The following is a 10,696-nucleotide window of genomic DNA, read 5'->3' on the forward strand; positions in this document are numbered from 1 at the left end:
ATCAGACTGTCTGCTTTCAAATATCGGTCCTGTGTAAAAACTGTGCGACTGTGGGCCAGTCAACTTCTTTGTCCCTCCTATAAAAAGTAGGGCCTGTTGGTTGGGGAGATAGCTCAGTTGGTAGAGTGCTTGCTTTGTATGCATAAAGCCCTGGATTCAATCCCCAATACCAAAATAATAATAATAATAATAAAAGGCTATCTAGTTGTTAGGTCCCTGGGCTGAAGTAACTCCATTTTGAAAGTTAGCACTTGCCCACCCAGGCATGACCTTCCCTGTTAGGCAGACCCCTGAAAGAGTCCCTAACAATCACAGAACCAGACAGATTATTTTTTAACTACTCCATTGTATTTGACTATATAGTTAAGAAGGTTTTTCCAGCAGTTTGCTGTGCCTTGGAGAAAGTAGCCTGGCAAATATTTTCTGTCAGTAAACCTTTGCTTGAACTCAGAGAGTGTCTCCCATGGATATTTGTGCCACCTACCCTAACACTACTCATTATTGTTTATGCTAGAGGCATTCCCTATTAGTGTACCTTTTCCAAAATTTTAGTCATTTACTTCCCCCCCACCCCAGGTCCTGGGGAGTGAACCCAGAAGCGCTCTACCACTGAGCTATAACACCAGCCCTTTATTTTTATTTTGAGACAGAGTTTCACTGAGTTGCTGAGGCTGGCGTGGAATTTGCAATCCTCCTACCTCGGCCAACCGATTTGCTGATATAAAAGGCATGAATTACCTGCTCTACCTCCCTGCTAGTCATTTAATTTAAAGCAGTTATCCCCTTTCCTGTGGTGAGACCATCTTTTATTTTTTCCTCAATTTTCTTGAAAATATTTAATGCCATTGGTGAAAAATCCTGTCAAATTATTTCAGGGATTTTCAGTGATCCCAAACAGATCAAATATTATTTATTTGGGAAAAAATGCAGTTATAGATTGAATAAGGACATTACATTGGGCCAAAGGTGGGATATTTAATAGCATTGTGCTCAGGTAGTTTAATTTCAGATGAATTAGATTCTCTTTTACTCACTCTATATTTTTCTAGCCCCTACTTTGTGCTAACCACAATTGAAATCTCAATTATCCTTTAGACTAAATCAGTGAGAATATAGGTATTTAACAGAACTAATAATATGAGCATCAGGGTATTCCATTGAGCAAATTGTTATCTTTTGTGTTTAAGGAAAAAGAAAATGAAGTCTTTATTGATAAATATGTTATGATACAATTGAGTAATGGCTTGTCAGGGAATAAAAACTCCTGAAAAATCACCATCTCTGTCCACCCAGGGCCTCTAGCTCTCAACCTCCACCTTCTTGCTGCATACTCTGGAGGATGAGGACTTCATGGGCAGCCTCTGTCTCCATGGCCAGAGGTATGAGGACTGCCTTGGACCTGTCACCCTTAGGAGGAGCAGCTGCTGCTTTCGTTCTTGGCTTCTCTCCAGCCCCCTGGCAAGCTCTTTCTTTAGGGGCCTTGACAGCCGTCTTCCTTTTGGTTGGGGAAGCAACTCCATTCTTGACCTGCTTAGTTACAGGTTTCGAAATCTCATTCTTCATTTTTGATTTCCCACGGACCTCTGTATCTACTTACCTACTACTCTTGCCTTTCTTTGACCTTTGACTTCTCACTGATCCATTGGCACAGGAAGAGGCCTGAGTGGCCTCTCTTGAGGATCTTTTGGTTGGCAGCAGCTGGTCTGGGAGGAGCCTTCCTCCCCCTCACCCAGCATTTTTGCTGCCTTCTCTACCTTGCCAGAGCTGGCAGGTTCCTTCTGTGCCTTGCTTGGATTCTTGAGCCTTTCCCAGGAGCTTTCCTGGCTCTCCTGGGGGCCTTTAGGGTGGGTGTCTTCCCAGGCCAGATTTTCCTCTTGTGCTTGGGAACTAATTTGAAGAGCCAGTGGCCCCTTTGCCCCTGGAGTTAACAGGCCTGGTGAGCAATCCTCTTCACCAGCAGTTGCCAGGACCTGCTTCAGCAGGTACTTGAAGTGAAAGACATCCACTGTGGGGTATTGTGCAGGATGTAGAGCTTGATGGCTGCCACCAACATGCCCTGGGGCTACTCCCAGCCTGCAGTGCCTCCAGCCCCTTGAGGACCCGGTTGTGGCTCAAGCCTGGCTTTTCAGTCCAGAGGACCCCTTAGGGGTGCTAGAGGCAACAGAGATATCAGTGGTGATTCCTCTGGGAGCCACCAGACAGATGCAGCAGCCAAGCCTCTTCCCCAGGAGTGAGCAAGCAAATTGTTGATTACATACCTACTGATGTCTGGTAGGGGGCCTGACACTGGGAGTAGGTAGGGGGTGGAGATTGCCTAGAGACAGTCACCTAAACAAATGTAACTCTTTCATGCTCCACAAAGACTACAAAGAAATGCAGGTACAGTTTGTAAACAAATAACACTTAGGAACATTTAGTGTCTTATCAGGTCACTGGTCCTTTGCTCTCCCTCTCTTTCTTGGTCTCCAGGAGACCACCTTTTGGGACAATAGCTGGCTGGTAGCATAACCAGGAAACTCAACCTACCAGTTAAAGCACCTAGGAAAAGACTCTTATGCTGCTAGACATCTCTCTCATAGCATAAGTTTGTAGGTCAATGTACCAAAAGTATCTCAGTATACATTTAGAACAATCATTTTAGAGGACAATTTGATAAAATCTGCTAATATATAAGATGTGCATTGTGGATGGCTAGCAAGTCCACTCTTCAGAATATATTTTGGGGAAATTTCTAACCTCTGAACAAGAAAATATATTCAAAAATATTTATTGCAGCATGATGTGTAAATCCAAGCAACTGAAAATCAACTAAATATCTACTCCAAAAGAATGGGTAACTAAATTGTGGCATAAATGATGCAATATTATACTAGATCTGCATGCATTGAGGTTGATGAAATTCACATGTAATATGCTGAGAAAAAAAAAAGTACCACTCTTGTCACTATGGCAATGAAAAATCCCATCCACATTTCCAAACACTAAGTGATTACTGCCCTCTGTCTTATATTAAGGACAATTAATCTAGAGTAATTGTATTATTTTATTTTGGACATTCACTTTGAAATAATAGACATCTAGGGAGAGATGCCAGTAAACAGTTAATCTGTGAGTTTGGAATGAAAGGCAGAAATCAGGGTTGGAGACACAAATTATGGAGTTATTGGTATATAGATGATATTTAAAGTCATGGCATTACATAAACTCTCTTAAAGGAATTATACTGCTGTGAAGATAAGAGGGCCCCAGATTGAACCCTTTAGCATTCCAGTTTTTGGACATTGGATAAAAGAAAAAAAAAAGCCTGTTTAGGAACTAGAATAATGAGAACTTGAGAAGTGCTAAGAAAATATGGTGCTTGTATACAAATAGGTAATTATGATAAAAGCTTGAATGAAAAGATACTCATATTATTCCAAGGCATTGGAGTACACTAATAGTATCTTTTTTTTTTTCATACTGGGGAATGAATTCAAGGGCACTCAGCCATTTACATCCTCAGCCCTATTTTGACTTTGTTTAGTCTCACCGAGTTGCTTAAGGCCTCTAAGTTGCCGAGGCTGGCTTTGAATGAGATCCTTCTATCTCAGCCTCCAGAGCTGCTGGGATTACAGGAGTGCACCACCTTGCCCAGCTCACTAACAGTATCTTAATGGCACAAATGCATTCAATTTTCAACTATTAACGACACCATTTTCTTAACTCCATTTCTTAGAATATCCAAACAAATTCAGTGTTTTGCTGCTATTCGACTATACTTCATATAGCTATTTTGATAAGCAAAAGTTAAAATTAATATTAAGGCTAAAAACTGCATGTTAAAAACTAGAATTCCCAGGGTTGGGATTGTAGCTCAGTGGTAGAGTGTTCACCTAGCACGCATAAGACTCTGGGTTTGATCCTCAATAGCACAAAAAAGGAAAAAAAATAAAATCATATTTCCAGTGTATCAGTATATTACATATCTAGAACCAAATGGTATTTTAAAATTCCTGCAACTGTAATACTACAGAATTTGTTTGATTTATGTTCCAGACCATGCAAATTTGACATTATTAAAAAGTAGTCACAGATGTATAGAGTTGAAGGGGGAAAAAAAATCACATTTACCTCTCATCTCCAAGCAGTTTTCTAAGCAACCAATAAAAAAAAATCTTTCTAGAGGAATTCTAACTATTCTAATAGAAATATTGAATTATTGTAAAGGGGCTCCTTTGAATTAAAAGCCCTAAATTGTTTTTTTCTTCCACATTTCCTGGTTTCCATCTCGGCTATCTCATGCTGACAATGGAAGCTGAGAAACTGTCCCTAAATCCCTGGCGGGCAATCATAAAGGTTGAAAAACCGGAATTTTAACATAATTTTGGTAAACACAGCCTGGCTGTATTTACATACATATATTTCCTGACTTTTGTTTCTAAAAATTGTAACATTTCTTTAGGTTGCATGAAGACAGATCAGTTGACTTCCCAGTTCTGGCCAAACTGTGATTAAGTTCATTTTTCCTTTTTACATTGTTGTTCTCTTATTTCTGATGTAGTTAGGCAACCAAATCCAGTTAGTCCAAACCCCAGCAACCTCTGGCCTGGGCCCTGGTAACATTATCTTTATATCCTCTCTGTAGAAAATCTTTAAAATTTATTGTGTATGAAGAAAGATCAACGACTATACTGACAAAATGTAGAAAAATATAGCAAGGTGTGGTGGCGCATGCATGTAATTTACTGGCCTGGGAGACTGAGGCAGGAGGATCACAAATTCAAAGTCAGCCTCAGCAATTTAGTGAGGCACTAAGCAATTTAGCAAGACCCTGTCTCAAAATAAAAAAGGCTGGGGATGTGGATAAGATCCTCTGGGTTCAATCCCTGGTAACAAGAAAAATAAATAAATAAATAAAGACAGAAGAAATAATTATAAAGATGTTTCTGGCAATTAATCAACAGTGTTGTTCAGTAGTGGATCTAGAGCATACTGGAGATCCTAGGTTCAGCCCCCAGCATAAAAAAGGGGGAGAGGGACTTTTTTTCTGGATTTTGTGTTGTTGTGTGATATTTATCTTTATTGTGACTTATTCATCTATCATTTTCATTTCCCTAATTTTGTGTTTTTAATTTGGCATTATTTTCCTCAAAAAGAACCCCCCAAGGCCGGGTGCTGTGGCCCATGCCTGTCATCCCAGCAGCTTGGGAGGCTGAGACAGGAGAATCACAAAGCCAGCCTCAGCAACTCAGCCAGGCGCTAAGCAACTTAGAGAGACCCTGTCTGTAAATAAAATACAAAAAGGTCTGAGGATGTGGCTTAGTGTTTAATTAAGGGCCTCTGGGTTCAAAATCCAGTACCAAAACAAAACAAACAAAAAGTCCGAAATTGTAGTTAGCATCATGCCCCACAAATTCTGATTAATTTGTTCAGAATACATACTACAGAAACAGGCACGACAATAAAGACAAGACAATGAAATTAGAACATGAATGAAGCTTCTTCTAAGAGGGATCATATATTTTAGGAATTTAGGAACCCATTAAAGAAGGAGGGGGGAAAAAAAACAAAAGCAGCTGAGATGGGTAAGTGGTAGGGTGGAGGAAATGCTGGCCCAAACAACTTTGGCAGCACAGGGTAGAAAATCATTCCAGAAGCAAATTTTCTTGAGAAATTCGCTATGATACAGCGGACGTCCCAGAAGCAGTACGGATACTGGAGCAGTGTAGGAAGACCTGGGAACTCGGCTCTAACATGCCAAAACCATACTTTGACGACAGCGCCTCCTACTGGGAGGAGTGCTTTAATTCGCACCTGTGGAGCCTAACTGACTACAAGACATAGAAAAGTTCCTGAAGAAATAATTCAACCGTAGTAATCAAAGCACACAAACGCAGCAGTAATTAATTGAAAGAGTCATGAGGAATTCTGAGACAATCTCAAGGGCCCTAAAGGAAAGAAAATCAGATGAAATATTGTAAAGATATTGCTAATAAATTATTCATAGGTTTTGGAAAGATTTCCCAAAGGAACATCTGAGAAGCCTGCAAAATTTTTTTAAAAGATCTTAAAATTTTATTTTATTTTTATTATGGAAAATTTTAAGCTTACGTCAGAAGTAAAAAGAATGATATAAATAATATAAGTCCCTGAATATATATTATCCAGCTTCCACATTCTTCAGCAAATTATGTCTTTTTTTTAATTGTCAATGGATCTTTATTTTATGTATTTATATGCGGTGCTGATGCACATGTTAGGCAAGCGCTCTGCCCCTAAACCAACCCCAGCCTCTTAAAGCCTTACTTTATCTGCATGTTACACACTTTCCCAGAGCCCTCAGGAGATTATTTTAGAGCAAATGGCTGCATTTTTATTTAATCTGTTAAATTTTGTGTGTGTATGAAAACCCCAGGCTTTTCACACATAGCACCATTGATGTGGCTCTTAAATTTCCTCTAGTCTATTGAATCTTTTGTTTTTCTTCCATTTATTTCTTGATGAAATTGAGCCATTTTTCCTATAGAATTTGTTACATTCTATATTTTGCCGATTGTATCATGAATGTCTTTTAACCTGTTCCTCAGTCCTCTGTATTTCATATAACCTGAAAATTAGATCTAGAAGGTTGATAAGATTTACACGAAATATTTTGGGAGAGATACTTCATATGTAGTACTGTGTTTTTATTGCATCACATCAGCTGGCACATAATGACTGTCTCTTTGAAATATTAAAATTAGCGAGTTCAAACGCCAGCCTGGAAGATAACATGCTTATCCTGTGCAAGGCCTTGGGTTCAATCCCCAGCACTAAAAAATGAATAAATATTGTCATCCTGATCCATCATTGTAAGTTCCCCAATATTCTCTTACTTAATGATTTAGCTATTGATAATCAATGCCTTTCATTAAGTGGGAAAATGGTGATAGCATATAATTCTTTCTACATTAATTAGGTAGAATTCTGTTTTTCATTTTTTTTAAGTTGCCAGATATGCACATCTTTTGGTGCACATGTGTAATACCAGCTATTTGGGAAGCTAAGGCAGATAGACTACAGCCTGAGCCAGCCTGGGCAACTTAGTGAGACCCTACCTCAAAATAAAAAGGGCTGGAGCTAGAGCTCAGGGGTACACAGTCCCTGAGATCAGTCCCTACTACTGAAAAAAAGTATGTTTACCACTTCATGGTTTGTTCTCTTTGATGTACATACAGGAAAGAGAAGATGACTGCTTGAATTTTTTCTTTTTCTTTTTTTTAAATATCTTTATTTCATTTTTATGTGGTTCTGGGGATCGAACCCAGTGTCTCACACATACCAGATAAGTGCGTTACCACTGAGCCACACCCCAAGTCCCCAGTCCAAAGTCATTTTGAGGTGTTAGTTTGGACATTATTTCTTGAGAAAAGATGTCCCTGTGTTACTGTAGTGCCCCATACTTCCCCAGTTACAGCACTCATTACTATTCTTGTGTATGAATATTCTAAGTCCCCACCTGGGGTTATAGCTGAGGGATATAAATGCTTTTTCTAGCATGTGTGAGGCACTGGGTTTGATCCTCAGCACCAAAGGAAGGAAGGAAGGAAGGAAGGAAGGAAGGAGGGAAGGAAGGAAGGAATGAAGGAAGGAAGGAAGGAAGGAAGGAAGGAATTAAAAAAAAAGTAAGTCCCACCTCTAGCCTCCATGTATTATTAGAACCAGGGAGACAGTAGGCTGTGCCTGAGAGGAAGGAAGGAAGGAAGGAGGGAAGGGAGGAAGGAAGGAAGGAAGGAAGGAGGGAAGACAGGAAGGAAGGAAGGAATTAAAAAAAAAAAGTAAGTCCCACCTCTGGCCTCCATGTATTATTAGAACCAGCTCACAAGTGCTTGCTACATCCATGGACACACATCATATCTAGGACCAACATATTAGGTTTTACCCAGTGTAACTTCTAAGCCATCATAGCTCAATGATGCTTGCTTCTGATAAGTATTCTCCCTCCATTCTCCCAACCTTGAGAGCCTGAGACCCTGCACAGAAGCTCTGAGCTTCACTTCAGTGAGACTTCTCATACCACATTTAGGCTACAGTGACAGCTTAGGTAGATGCTGGTGAAACAGAACGTCCATACCTACAAGGTGAGTAAACAGCCAGTCACAGATACCACCAAGAAACTGTGGTACTCTGGTCTTCTACCCTGACCTCAAAAGACATGTGCATGGTATGGTGGTATAGTAATAAAGTCTAGTTTAGATAATCAAATAATGCCATACTGGGTAATCTTTTGTTACATTGAAAATTCTACAAAAAATATGATGAATTGTGGTATAAAGGTGTATTAAGAATTGTAATGCAGGGGCTGGGGATGTGGCTCAAGCGGTAGCGCGCTGGCCTGGCATGTGTGCGGCCCGGGTTCGATCCTCAGCACCACGTACAAACAAAGATGTTGTGTCTGCCGAAAACTAAAAAATAAATATTAAAAATCTCTCTCTCTTAAAAAAAAAAAAAGAATTGTAATGTAAAAAAAAAATCAATAAGAAAGCTCATATATAATGGCATAATTTGGCATTTATATACAGAGTTATGAAAAATTGTGCTGTGAATGGATAATTATGTAATACGTTCCACTATTGTCATGTATGAAATAAATAAATAAAAATATATATATATAATTTGAAAAAGCTGATTTCTACACTGGCATATAAAATGGAGTAAATGTTCTCTGGTTCTACTATAGGTCTTAGATCCTACGACTTTGACATTACTTAGGATGGTAATGGCTTTTATACTTTTAATCTCCCTCACTAGATAGCTCTTTGTGGGAGAAGCACATTTCTATAGCTTCTCTTAAAATAATACTGTGCACAAATTGTCACCTTTTATTAAATGCGTTTACTATAAAAACAGCTGGACAATATAATTTAAGCTGAGAAGTGGAACCTAGTCTGAGTTTGGAGAATGGAGAGAATAAAAACTTGAGTTCCATTTAAGTTATTTTTTCTTAGTTTTGGATGAACCCAGAAGCAGAGCAAATAATATAAACAAGATATAGATGCAGGAGGGTGAATGTGGTTTCCACTGCTTTCCTTGTATATACCAGAGTACACAAAAAATTTGCATTTCTTGCCATTTCTGCAGAGTGAGATAGCTACCAAGCCAAAGGAGCATACAATGACAGGCCCCTGCCTTCTAGTTTCCCAGCTAAGATACAACTTATACCACCATATATAAAGAGACCCAGTGAGTCATGCCTTACAGGTTCTGGGCTTTGAAATTCTTGTGATGTCCACAGTCAGGGAGCCTCTCATTTTCTATGACCGCATGACTGGGCTTGGGAATATTCTCATCCCATTCTTCATGGGACTTTTGTAGGCAGGTTCTAGAAAAACAATGAGAAACTAACATATAAAATTGACTCAAGTATTGCCAGGCAGTGTAGAAAAATTCTGCTTGCTATCATCAGTTTAATAGTAATCCCCTGGGGCCATCATTTTTTCGTCTTTGCACATTTTTTATTGGTGCATTATCATTGTACATAATGAGGGTGTTTTGTTACATAGGCACACATGCACAGAGTATAACAATATAATTTGGTCAATATCACTTCCCAACACTCCCCCCTCCTCCTCCTTCCATCCCCTGGTCCATTTCCTCTACTGACCTCCCTTTTATTTTCATGAGATCCCCCAAGCGTTTTCCCCCCTTTTTTCCTGTCTAGCTTAACATGAATTTTTTTTTTCATGCAAGAGAATTATTTTGTTAAAAGTGAAGGTAAAGTGGAAGCAAAGTGAGATTTGGGTTCAAGCTGCACTCTCAAGGGAGACAGTAGGCTGTGCCTGAGCAGAGAACAACAAAGGGAAGAGTACCCTCTCCAAAGTTATTGCTGTTTTGGGGTTGTCTTGAGAATTGGGGTTCTCCTTCAGCAATTTTTGCCATTCTGGTGTTCAATTCCTCCTTCATATCAGGTGGTGGAATTTTTAAAACTTTTTGTTTTTTATTAGAGCATTTATAGTTATATATAGTACTTGAGCTCATCAGAACAAAATCATACATGTGTGGAATTCAATTTAAGTTCATGGTTCCTTTTACCCTCCCACCCTCCCTCTCCTTCCTTAACATTAATTTATTTTTTGTTACAGATGGAAATAGTACCTTTATTTTTGTTTATTTATGTATTTATTTTTTATGTGGTGCTGAGGATTGAACATGTGCTAGGCAAGCATTCTACCAGTGAGCTACAACCCCAGCTCCAACATGATTTTGTTTTTAGGGGGGATATCAGGGATTGAACTCAGGGGCACTCAACCACTGAGCCACACATCCCCAGCTCCATTTGGTATTTTATTTAGAGACAATGACTCACTGAGTTGCTTAGCTCCTCTCTTTTGCTGAGACTGACTTTGAACTTGCAATCCTCCTGTCTCAGCCTCCCAAGTCACTGGGATTATAGGCTTGCCCCACCACACCCTATGCAACATTAGTATTTTTTTTTTTTTTTGGTAGTGCTGCTGAGGATTGAACCCAGGGCCTTGTGCATTAGAGGCAAGCACTCTACCAACTGAGCTATGTCCTCAGCCCCCACAACATTAATTTTAAAAACATTTTTAATGTATTTTTGTTGTTGTAGGTAGACACAATGCTTTTATTTTATTTTTATGTGGTGTTGAGGATTGAACCCAGTACCTTATGTGTGCCAGGCGAGCGCTCTACACTGAGCCACGGCCCCAGCCCCAGA

The sequence above is a fragment of the Callospermophilus lateralis genome, chromosome 9, assembly GCF_048772815.1.
Source record: "Callospermophilus lateralis isolate mCalLat2 chromosome 9, mCalLat2.hap1, whole genome shotgun sequence".
Classification (NCBI taxonomy): Eukaryota; Metazoa; Chordata; class Mammalia; order Rodentia; family Sciuridae; genus Callospermophilus; species Callospermophilus lateralis.